Source organism: Physeter macrocephalus, chromosome 4 (genome assembly GCF_002837175.3).
Source record: "Physeter macrocephalus isolate SW-GA chromosome 4, ASM283717v5, whole genome shotgun sequence".
NCBI classification, from domain to species: Eukaryota; Metazoa; Chordata; class Mammalia; order Artiodactyla; family Physeteridae; genus Physeter; species Physeter macrocephalus.
The window spans coordinates 74,179,680-74,192,357 of record NC_041217.1 but is presented as its reverse complement, the minus strand read 5'-3'; positions in this window follow the sequence as shown (position 1 = coordinate 74,192,357).

Sequence of the window (12,678 nt, the reverse complement as noted above, 5' to 3'; positions counted from 1 at the left end):
ATTTATTTGGCTGCACCGGGTCTTAGTTGTGGCACACGGGATCTTTGCTGATGGGTGCAGGACCTTTGTTGCAGCATGTGGGATCTTTAGTTGCAGCATGCAGAATCTTTAGTTGTGGCATGCATGTGGGATTTAGTTCCCTGACCAGGGATTGAACCCAGGCCCCCTGCGTTGGGAACGTGGAGTCTTAGCCCCCGGACCACCAGGAAAGTCCCGAGAACTTCTTTTAACACTTCTTGCAAGACAGATCTACTGGTAACAAATTCCTTCAGTTTTTGTCTGTCTAAGAAAATCTTTATTTCTCCTTCATTTAAAAAAATTAATTAATTTATTTTTGGCTGTGTTGGGTCTTTGTTGCGGTGCATGGGCTTCTCATTACAGTGGCTTCTCTTGTTGCGGAGCATGGGCTCTAGGCACATGGGCTTCAGTAGTTATGGCATGCGAGCTTCAGTAGTTGTGGCTCATGGGCCCTAGAGTGCAGGCTTACTAGTTGTGGTACAGGGGCTTAGTTCCTCCGCGGCATGTGGGATCTTCCTGGACCAGGGCTTGAACCCATGTCTCCTGCATTGGCAGGCAGATTCTTAACCACTGCACCACCATGGAAGTCCTCTCCTTCATTTTTGAAGGGTAATTTCACAAGATACAAAACTCTAGGATTTTTTTTTCCTCTGAACACTAAATATTACACTCTACTCTCTTCTTGCTTGCATAATGCTGGGTGTAATTCTTACCTTTGCTTCTCTATAGGTAAGGTGTTCTTTCCCTCTGGCTTCTCTCAGGATTTTTTCTTTATCTTTGATTTTCTGTAGTTTGAAAATGATATGCCTAGGTACAGTGTTTTGGGCATTTATCCTGCTTGGTGTTCTTTGAGATGCCTGGATCTGTGGTTTGGTGTCTGACATTGATGGGGGGAGTTCTCAATCATTATTGTTTCAAATATTTCTTCTGTTCTTCTCTCTTTCTTCTCCTTCTGGTATTCCCAATATGCATATGGTACACCTTTTTTAGTTGTTCTGCAGTTCTTGAATATTCTGTTTTTCTCAAACCTTTTTTCCTTTGCTTTTCAGTTTTGGAGGTTTCTACTGAGATATACTCAAGCTCAGAGATTCTTTTCTCAGCCATGTCCAGTCTACTAATAAGCCCATTCAAGGCATTCTTCATTTCTGTTGCTGAGTTTTTTATCTCTTTTCTTTTTTGCTCTTTCTTAGAATTTCTCTTTCTGCTTACATTGCCCATTTGTTCTTGCATGCTGTCTGTTATATCCATTAGAATTCTTAGCATATTAATCATAGTTGTTTTAAGTTACCTGTCAGGTAATTCCAACAACACTGCCATATTTGAGTCTTGTTCTGATGCTTGCTCTGTCTCTTCAAACTGTATTTTTTGCCTTTTAGTATGTCTTGTAACTTTTTCTTGATACCCAGACATGATGTACTAGGAAAAAGGAACTGCTGTAAATAGGCCTTTAGTAACAGTAGTGGTAAGGTGTCAGGGGAGGGGAAGCAGTCTATAGTCCTGATTAATCTCAGCCTTTTGGTAGGCCTGTGCTTCTAGACTGTGGACTTCACACATACTTCTCAGTTCCTCCCTACCTCCCTTTAGGTGGGACAAGGTGGCTACAGTGGGCTGAAGTTTGGTATTTCCTTCTCCCAAATGTGGAAGGCTAGAGCCAGCTGGAGTTGGGTATTTCCCTTGCCTCAGGTCAGTTAGGCTCTGATAAAAGCCTAGCAAGTTCTGCTTTTAATAGTTTCTTCTGAGGACAGACCTTGTTAAGAAAAACAGAATGCTCTGGAGTATTTCATAATGGTTCGTTTCTCTTTTCCCCGCTGGAAGCACTTTGGGATTTTTCTTTAATAGTCACTGTGAGAACCTGGTGGAACTTCAGGAGCTAAACTTTATAGAAGTGTGGGGGCCTTCCAATGACTGGGCCTCCCTGGAGTTTTTGTCTTTCAGTCTTGCCCACATTGAGCCTCCAGTAATTTATCAGTTACAGTTCAGATTTCCCTACTCTGACACTGATTCTTATGGACGTTTCTGTTCTAGTGGGTTGTGATTCTTTATATTCTCCTGTTGACCTATCCAATTTGGGAGGCAGTGGTTTTCCCTGTGACCTCACTTCTCCCATGGATCTAAGAAGAGTTTTGATTTCTCAGTTTGTTCAGCTTTTTACTTGTTGTTAAGGTGGAGTGGTGACTTCCAAACTTCTTACGTGCCAGACTGGAAACTCATAACTGTAATTTTTATGTTGAGTTTGAGAAGCCTGTGGAACATCCAAGTGGGGTTTTTACAATATTGATGGTAATGGTAACTGAATGGGAGAAGAGGTGTGGTGAATGAAACTACCCAGGGCAGAGTTAATGTGGGAAGAGAAAAGGGCCCCGGCAATATCCTTAAGAAAGATCAACATTTAAGGAAGAAGAGATGCCAACAAGGGAGAATAAGAAGAAACCTGAGAGGCAGGAGCAAAATCGGAAGAACGAGACCTTGTGGAACCCAAGGGGAGAATGTTTTAAAAGAAGGAATGGCCAACAAGAGTGAATCCTGCTGAAAGGTCAAATATATTAAAGGCTAAAAATTATCTATTGGAGGGAGTTTTTTGGTAGTTTAGGTGAAAACATTTTCAGTGGAGTGGTATGGACATAATATAGAACAGAAAGAATTAAGAAAGAGGAGGTGAGGAAATGAAGATAGCAGGTGAGCTTAATTTGTTTTCAAGAAATTTGTGGAATATGGATCTGAGGGAGTATATTTTTCTTCTAGTATTAAGATTTAGGCATACATAAACACTGATGGAAATGAGTGGAATGAGCTGGTAGAGGAAGTGATGGGAAGAAGGTATAGAAGAGAGTAGATGACTGGTGGAGTGAAATCTCTTAGAAGTCAGGGAGGAGCTGAGAACTAGAGCACAGGAGGAAGGATTAACCTTAGGGGGAAGAGAGATGTCTGGTCTATCTGAAAAGGAGAAAGGCAGGAAAGAATCAGTGTGGGTTATATATTATGGCATTTAGTCATTACAAAACTCTACAGGGATGGATATTGTTTTCCCCAATTTTCAAGTTACCCGGCAAAGTTAGATAACTTGCTCAAAGTCAAAAAGGAGAACCTAGGTCTTCTGACCCCTAGGTTGCTTTGAACCCAAACTGTGATGCTCATTTGCCTGCAGTATTTTATAAGCTTAAGTTCCCCATAGGAAGTCCCCTGAAAATGACTAAAATTTAGTTATTCCCTTGTTTTATGACTTGATAAGCTAGAATGGAAAGAGCTTTTACTGGCACAAATGTGCGGTGTCATTTGGTAGAGATTTAGCAGAAGAGGCTGCCCTTAATTAATGTTTGACCAACTCAGTACCAAAGGTCTGCCTTTTCTTCCTGAGCAAGACTTTGCTAGAATAAACAACCTTGCTTCTGCCTCTGTGTATGGCTGAGAAACACCAATATGCATATTTTATATAATTATCTCCTTTATTCCTCCTAACAATCCTGCCACTTGGATATAATTGGGTCTGTTTTACAAATGAGAAAACTGAAGCTCAAAGAGGTCAAGTAACTTGCCCAGGGCTGCAGAGGAGGTGGTGAAGTAAGAGTTGAACCCAAGTCTTTGTGACTCCAAAGCTGTTGCTCTTTCAACAAAGCATTATTTTGTGTAGCTTGAGGGTAGGGAAGGACCTGCTGGTTGGAAGATGAATTATGTGGCTTTATAATATCTGCTGGAGTATAACCTGTCTACAAGGATTTTGTCTTCTTTCAACTTCCTAAACTTAAACTGAGAAAAAGTTGCATGACTAATAATAGTCAATATTTATATAGTGCCAAGCATTGTTCTAGGTGTTGTAGACAAAATAACTTAATCCTAGAGCAACGCTTTGAGGTAGGTTCTGTTATTGTCTCCATTTTACATAGGAGAAAACTGGGACAAAGAGGCTGAGTAACTTGCTCATGGTTACATAGCCTGTAAGTAGCAAAGCCAGAATTTGAACCCAGAAGATCTGACTCCTGAGTGTGGACTCAAACAATTATGATATTGCCCTGCAGGCTGGGATTGTTGGTCTCTAATGACGAGAATAACTAGACTTGATTCTCAAATCTGTTTTTCTGACTTCTTCCCTGTCTACTCAATATAGGCATAGACTTCGGAGTCAGACCTAGGTATGAATCACAGCTCTACCCCTTAAAAAGTTTTGTGACCTTGGACAAATTGCTTAACTTTTTTGCAGCTCAGTTTCTTCATCTGTAATGTGGGGACAATGAGAATACTCAACTCAAAGTGTTTCTGTGAGGATTAAATGAGATAAAGCATATTAAGAGCTCAGCAGAATGCCTGGCCAATAGAAATGGGCAATAGGTGGTACCTATTCTTGTCAGTATGTCATAAAGTTGACAGTAACAGGCAGGATTTGAGCACAGGTCTGCTTGACTCCAGAGCCCTAATGTTCAGTACTGTACCAAGTACCTCCCAAGCATTCTCATCACAGGGCTTGCAAGCCCCTCTCCAAGGCTTCCGGGATGTTGTCAGTGGACCTCTCAATCTTCTGTCCACTCAAGCAGCTCCTCTGACCCCTCCCTCTTCCTGTTCCCACTGTGATGAGTGGTCAGTGCTGAGAAGGCAGAACCAGGCCCAGACTGAGAGTTGGAGGCCAGTGAAGGAGGGATAAGAAGGCAAAACCTGGTCCATGAAGTGTAAGTGGAGGCCACGGGAGCGGCCAAGGTCACACACCTGACCCACAGTGTTGCTGACAGATCCCAGCAGGGAATGTGCAAAGTCTATGGGCTAATGCCAGGTCAGAGTCAGGATTTGGTTTAGACAAATCCTCGTATATAATGATTCACTGCAGTTGGGCTTCTTTTGGAAGTCTGCCACCCCAGCCCCCAACCCAAGGGGTCAAGCTTGCATAGATTTTGAAGGTGTAACTAATACTCATTTTATATCCATTTTAATGGGTCATTGAGTCCTGTTACATTTTTTAAATACTTTGTTTTGTGTTCTGGTCCCTGGATCTGTGACCTGAGAATGCCTGGTGGGAGTGGTGCTGCCTAGGAGACTGCAGTTGTGTAGAAGGTTCTAGATTTTTCAGGGTGGTCTGAGAAAACATTGATTAGGGAGAATCTCTGTTAAGGAAGGAAGTCAGTATTGTTAGCATGCAAAGTGTGAGTGTGCCTCAGTCCTCAAGTTGGAGCAGGGCGGTAAATAAGAGCATAAACAAAGAGGTCAGACATGGGGGAGACAGGAGAGTGAAGGGCCCAGAGGGTCAGGGTAAATGGTGGGGGTCTAAGGGTAGAAGGGATGTGAGCATGCTGGAAACTTGCCACATGGGGCTGTTTACATTGCATGGGGTGAGCCTGGCTGCCCAATGTGGGGGTCTCGAGTGGGTCCTCCAAAGTGCTGGTTGTAGCAGAGGAAAGTGAACACCTGCCTCGTGTGTGTGTGTGTGTGTGTGTGTGTGTGTGTGTTGTGGGGAGGTATCCAAAAAGTGCAGCCAAGAGGAACACCCTGTAGGAGGGAATTTTCTTAGAAGTCCTGTGTTTTATGCTGAAGATCTATTTTAATATAAAATAGTTTTAAATGACACCATTAAGTAAAGTGGGTGCTCCAGAAAAGTGCTCCCTACTGAGGCTATAACTTGAGTAAACTCTGTCATTGACTCTCACCCAAAACCCCCTGGCCACAGTGTGAAGAAGCACAGGCTTAGGGGATCCTTAGCAGATGCTAATTATCTGCTGTTCATCATATTTATTCGGTGTGAAGAGTGGCTTTTGAAGAATAAATTCTTCTTCAATTCCAATACCCATCCTCGATTTCGATATCATTCTGTCTGTTTGCATCCACTTCATCCTTACATTCTTGCCTCGAGTACTCTAGTCCAAACCTTAACTTATCTTACTCAGATTATTACAATATGCACATAAAACCTTAAGAGAATAATGTGAAGCTTTGATTATTAAAACAATACATGTTTACTAAAGACAGGAGAGTTCTTTAAAATATTTTTTAAAACAATGAATTATTTTTTAAAGTATAATTTTATTAATTTTTTGTATCCCTACATGGACTCAAACTCTAATGATACAAAAGGACACATAAATATTCTCCTTCCCAATTCTTGTTCCTGCAGCCATCCTGTTCTTTCTGGGAAGCATCCAGTTTCATCAGTTTCTTGTATATTCTTTTTGGATATATTTTTTGCATATTTAAGTAATTATGTGCTTACATTCTCCCCTCTCATTTCTTCACAAATGGTCGTTTAATAGACACCTAGACAGACAGACGCACACTCTTCTGTACTTCTTCACTCTAATACTGTGTCTTGGAGACCATTCCAAATCAGCACATTGAGATATCCCTCAGTGTTTTCACAGCAGTCCAGTGAGCAGTAGACTTGATTGGTAGGTCTCTAGTCTCTCCCACATCTGTTACTTGTGTCACATTAATTGTGCTGAAATACCACTCCCTTGCTCAACACCTTGATGAATCCTACCAGCGGCCCCCACCCACCATTAGCCGTGAGGAGGTCCGTGCCCATCCTCCATCTGACAGCACTCCCATCCCAGGTCACAGCCCTGCCAGGCTTCTCACTGCTCCTTCTTGCCTTTTCCACGTTTTCTATGTGTTCCTCTCTGTTCTTCCCAGCCTTTCCTGCCCAAAGCGGATCTTCCTCTCAGTCCTTTGTGGCCAAGATGCTTCCTCCATGAAACCCCCAACCCTCAGAGCTAACACCACTGATGCTATTTCTTTACCTCACACACTGTCATGTATTTTTGCTGTGATATGTACAGCTCTTGTTCCACCAGACTGTAAACTCTTTGCAGGCCAGTGACCACATTTTCTGTGTCGTTTGCTACTCCTGCAGTGCTTTTTTTTTTAAAATTAATTAAGTTATTTATTTTTGGCTGCGTTGGGTCTTCGTTTCTGTGCGAGGGCTTTGTCTAGTTGTCGCAAGTGGGGGCCACTCTTCATCGCGGTGTGCGGGCCTCTCACTGTCGCGGCCTCTCTTGTTGTGGAGCACAGGCTCCAGACGCGCAGGCTCAGTAGTTGTGGCTCACGGGCCCAGTTGCTCCGCGGCATGTGGGATCTTCCCAGACCAGGGCTCGAACCCGTGTCCCCTGCACTGGCAGGCAGATTCTCAACCACTGCGCCACCAGGGAAGCCCTCCTGCAGTGCTTTAAATCACGTCGTTGAAAGGAAATTTTAACATTTGTAAAATTTGTAAGAATGCCAAGAAACCTGGCTCTGTGGGCTGACTCACCCAGGATTGGGTAGGACAGAGCGGAGTCCTCCCTGCTGAGACCAAAGCTGAATCATCTCCCTCCTTCTAAAAGAACAGGCTTGAGGCTAAGTGCTATCAATGCTCATCAGAGCCTTGATGGATATGCCTAGAAGAGATTGAAAGGGACAGGCTGAACCTTTGCAGGAAGAACCCGAAATGCAGGGGCTGCTCATTGATTAGCTGCTTTGGGTAACATGACAAATAGGATTTTTACATTGAGCAGTACAAGTTCTGTGTCTGGAGAGCTAATTGAAATTATTTTTCCACCTTTGGTCAATCTTATTGAAAGGATGATGTATAAATGTTAAAGAAAACTTTAATAACACGACCATTTTTACTTTTACATAACTCTTCCAGACTTTACCCTAAAAAAATATAGGATAGGGACTTCCCTGGTGGCACAGTGGTTAAGAATTGCCTGCCAATGCAGGGGACATGTGTTCGATCCCTGGTCCAGGAAGATCCCACACACTAGGGAGCAACTAAGCCCGTGCACCACAGCTACCAAGCCTGCACTCTAGAGCCCTTGAGCCACAACTACTGAGTCTGCACGCCTAGAGCCCGTGCTCTGCAGCAAGAGAAGCCATCGCAATGAGAAGCCCGCGCACCGCAACGAAGAGTAGCCCCCGCTCACCGCAACTAGAGAAAGCCCGCGCGCAGCAACGAAGACCCAACGCAGCCAAAAATAAAATAAATTAATAAAATAATTTAAAAAATATATATATAGGGTAGCTACAGTTGGAGTGAACATACCATTTTGCAGGTAACTGGGACTCATGGTGGGAAACAAGGTGAATTCATGTTCCATGGAGGCAGCTTTCTCACCCAGACCTTATGGCCCCATCATCTTGATTTTCTCCCTCTCTTGGTTTTGGCATGACTTGGCAGAGGTCAATTTTTTCCTTCCTCCTCTGTTCTCAGAGCTTCTTAGAAAGACAAATAAGAATCCCCACCCTGCTTTATCTTTTGTAGCTGGAATGTGACTGGAATGTGAAAGCTAGAGGAAAGTGGGTAGAACATTCACAAGAACATATTTTCTGCTGATTACCTCCTTTTAAACAAGAGGCTCATCTCTGTCTCCCAAAGGAGTAGAGATAACTCAAACCTTAGATTTGTAGAGTTTTTAATCCAGTGACCTCACCCAACACACTTCTCATATCATTTACTATTTCCCAGTTATCATTCACTTATCACCTCCTACCTTTCCTGTGCCACCTACGTGCACTTCCTTACGTGAATACACTCCATTCTAGCCTGCTGGACTGTGAAAGGCCTCCCAGGTGTACTTTGTCTGGATATTACTTTGTGCTATCATTACCATGTCCAGAGATGCATCAGGGAAGAGCGGTTAAAACCTTAGATGGTCTAGGTTCAAATTCTGCCCCCATCACTTATCAGCTTGGTACCCTGGTCAAACCACCTGTAAAGTAATAGCACCTACCTCATAAGCTGGGAGGAGCAATGAATTAATATTTGTAAAGCACTAGAACAGAACCTGGATTGTAGTAAGAACACTATTATCCAAATTTCTTCTACTCTTTGAAGACCAGATAAGATCCTACCTCTTACACAAAACCTTCTCTGACTAGTCTTGCCCAGCCCACAATGATTTCTTACTCTTTTGAATGTTATAACATGCAAATAGCATCTTGACACAGCTGCAGAATGGAAAGAAAGAAGAGAAAGAAAGAAAGGAAAGAAAGAAAGAAAAAGAAAAAGAAAGAAAGAAAGAAAAAGAAAAGAAAAAAAGAAAAGAAAGAAAGGAAGAAAAAGACAATATCTGAGTTCAGATCTTGACATTGTCACTGTGGGACTTTGAGGGAGTTACTTGAGTCTTAGTTTTGTCATCTGTAAAATGGATATTATAATACCATAAGAGGGTTACTGTGAGGGCTAAATAAGATAATGTTTAAGAATTATCTCATACAGGTCTTGACTCATGGTAGACCCTCAATAAATACACATGCGCTTTTAAAAAATACTATTTAGAATTTTGTTTCCCAGATTGCAAAAGTAGAATTATTATAGAAAATTTAGGTAACGTAGCAGTGTGTAGAGAAGAAAATTAAAATAAGCTCATAAACTTCTTTTGGGAGACAACAATTTCCCAGGCCAGTAACTCCTACCTTGGAAACTAAAACACACATGGGTATATTTCCTTTGGTCTTTGTCTGTGTGTTATGCAGACACATATTTTAAAAAGGGAAGAATCCCATTATATACCAATTTTGCTGTCTGCTTTACTTTACATAGACAATTCCCCGTCTTATTTAATATTCTTCAGTCATGGTTTTCATGAGTCATATAGTATCCCATGTGCATCTACACTTAACTTATTTAACCATAACCGTATCGTTGGACATGGAGGTTTTATTTGGGTTTTAACTATTCTAAAGAATGCTGCGTTAAATATCTTTGCATATGAATCTTGGTCACTACCTTTGATTACTTTGTTAGGAGAAATGCTTAGGGATAGAAATATTGGATCCAAGAAAACACATCAGAGGATCCTGGTACCTACTGCCAACTTTTGCCTCCTCCGGAGGTTGTATAAATTACATTCTTACCAACAGTGACCAGGGGTGCCCATCACATCTCACCTTTGCCAATCCTCTGTTGTGTTGTTATTTAACTTTTTGCCTGTTTTATCTATTCACTTGCAACCTGATTATAATCTCCCTGAGCAGGCCCTGTTCTGCTTCTTTATATCTACCACAGAACTTTGCTTGGTGTCATTCATATAGTCGCCCTCGTAAATATTTGCCAAATGACTGAATTTCTATTCACAACTATTCCTCTGTGGTTAAGAGCCAGAGAAGTTACCTGAACAATCACTTTCAAATTGGTCGAATTGAGAGAGAGGTTTATATACTTGCCCTTGGTCTCCCACTGAGATGAGTTGGATAGAAAAGTATTAAATCACAAGTAATTGGCTCATGGTCAGGGTCCAAGAGAGAAAATGAGGTGTTTTTCAGGGTCAGCTTTGCAGCATGTTTGAAACTGGCTTTCTGTACTGTTAATCATTCTTCCGTCACAGTTGGGTGTGGGGAGGGGCAGGATCTGCTTTTACAACTCAGCCCTGTAGCAGAATGAGTGGAATTTTCCAGACGGTTCCTCTTGATGACTGTTGGCATAATTGCAGCTTTGCCCCTGGGAGCCATTAGGCTGTGGCTCCAAAAGCCTGAACGGCTGTTTCAGCAGGTCAGATTGTGGGAGCCCTGTGTTTTCGTTGGCATGGAAAGCCGTGTAGGATTTCAAACCATAAACAGCCTTTTAATTTTCCTTGTACTAGCTCCCTACTAAGTGCTTCGAGCAATGAGGCTAAGGTGAGAAAGAGTATGTTATTGTCCACTTTCCCTCTCCTCTCCTCCCAGCCCCAACACACGTGCACACACACATACACACACATACCCCCCAAATACAGTGACTCAGATGATTCCCTGGCCAGAGCATCTGAGGCCATGTTCTGGGAATAATACGTTGCTTTAGAAATTTTTAGACTCTACAAATCCATTGTGAAGATGAATGATACTTCCTCTCTCCTAGCCTCAGAGCCCTCTTTCCTGGGATAGTTCCCTTTCTGTTTTCAGGTAAAGAGGCTTAGAGTGTGAAAGCTTGCTATGGATTTGGGGACATCTGAGCCTATAATATCCCTGTGTTACAATTTCACCTGCCCATTTGCAAACTGAACACCAATTTTATAACACCCAGTAAACACAGTTGCCCCAGAACGCAGGTGGTGTAAATTAAAAGGGTAAATTTGGACTGATACAAGTTTGCCTTACTGGGATGGGCCAGTTTGCTTCTCTATTCCCTGTAGCTGTCGGAGGTTGTCTTTTAGAGTCTCGTTTCCTTAGAGCAATAATCTCTTTAACCTACAGGTTGGAAGAGTTCTCTTATTTTTTTTAAATTAATTTTTATTGGAGTATAGTCACTTTACAATGTTGTGTTAGTCTCTGCTGTACAGCAAAGTAGATCAGCTGTATGTATACATACATCCCCTTTTTTGGATTTCCTGCCCATTTAGGTCACCACAGAGCACTGAGTAGAGTTCCCTGTGCTATACAGTAGATTCTCATTAGTCATCTATTTTATACATAGTAGTGTATATATGTCAATCCTAATCTCCCAATTCGTCCCACTCCCCCTTCCCCCCTTGGTATCCATACGTTTGTTCTCTATGTTTGTGTCTCTATTTTTGCTTTGCAAATAAGTTCATCTGTATCATTTTTCTAGATTCCACATATTAGCAATATTATACGATATTTGTTTTTCTCTTTCTGACTTACTTCATTCTGTATGACAGTCTCTAGGTCCATTGGAAGATTTCTGTTAGAATTAAGAATTGTCACTGTGGCAGATATGGTGGACCAGCATGCCAACTCCTAGTGTGTAGAGGTTGGAAAATGTAAAATTTCATTTGCCAGACTCCCTTGCAGTTCAGGTTTTGATGTGATTGAGTTTCTGGTAATGAGATGCACTTCTTTGATACTTGGATGTGGGAACCAAGTCATGTGTGGAAAGAGACAGGGTAATGGGTACCCATATTTGGTAGTGTGGACTGTGCCATGGGTTGTGTGGTTCTGGAGCTGCTAGCTTTAGCAACGGCTTTCCAGTTCAGCAGGCAGCTTCCTGAGCCAGCAGTTCCCTTGGGGGCCCAGTTCTATGGCACGGATTTGGGAATCACTCCTCGAGTCAGTTCTTTAGCTAGCCAACTCTGCTCCTCCATTTAATATCTTGTAGTAAATCCCTCTCTTTGTAAACCTGCTGATTGATATAACTCTATAGCTGCAAAGCTATCTGTTAACTATAGCTAACAAGATAAGTTGTCTTACTTTGTTCATTTGTTGGCTGAGACAAAATAAAACGGTTGGAATTTTATCTTTGGCCTTGATTTTATTACCGATATCCTTTCCCCAAAGATAGTTTTGGACTATCCTGTTCCCTTTTGCATGCTTTTCCTTGTGATGGTGGATGACCTTATATTGAACTTTCCCCCAGAGTTATATTGATGTTTCCATCTTCATTGACCTATTTAATTGGGACAATTTCATGTGCCAATTAATACCTCATCTCTCCATAAAAATATAGAATATTGTATTATTAATAAGCATAGCTATTTAATAATAGCTATGGAATGCATATCTGCTGAAGCTTGTAACAGACACAGAAAGGGCTGGGAGAAACATCCTGCTATTTATCAAGACATACTGGCATTTCATTTTCAACAAAAAAGCACTACTCCATTATATTATAAATCATGGCTAGCCTATTTCCTGACATCTTAGTACAATCATGGCATCTCATGGCAGCTCAAAAAATGTTAACGTTATATTGTTAGAGGCATCACACTAGACTCTGATTTTGATTAGTTGTCTTATGGAACTATTCTTACCCTAGTTTGCTGAAGCTTTGCT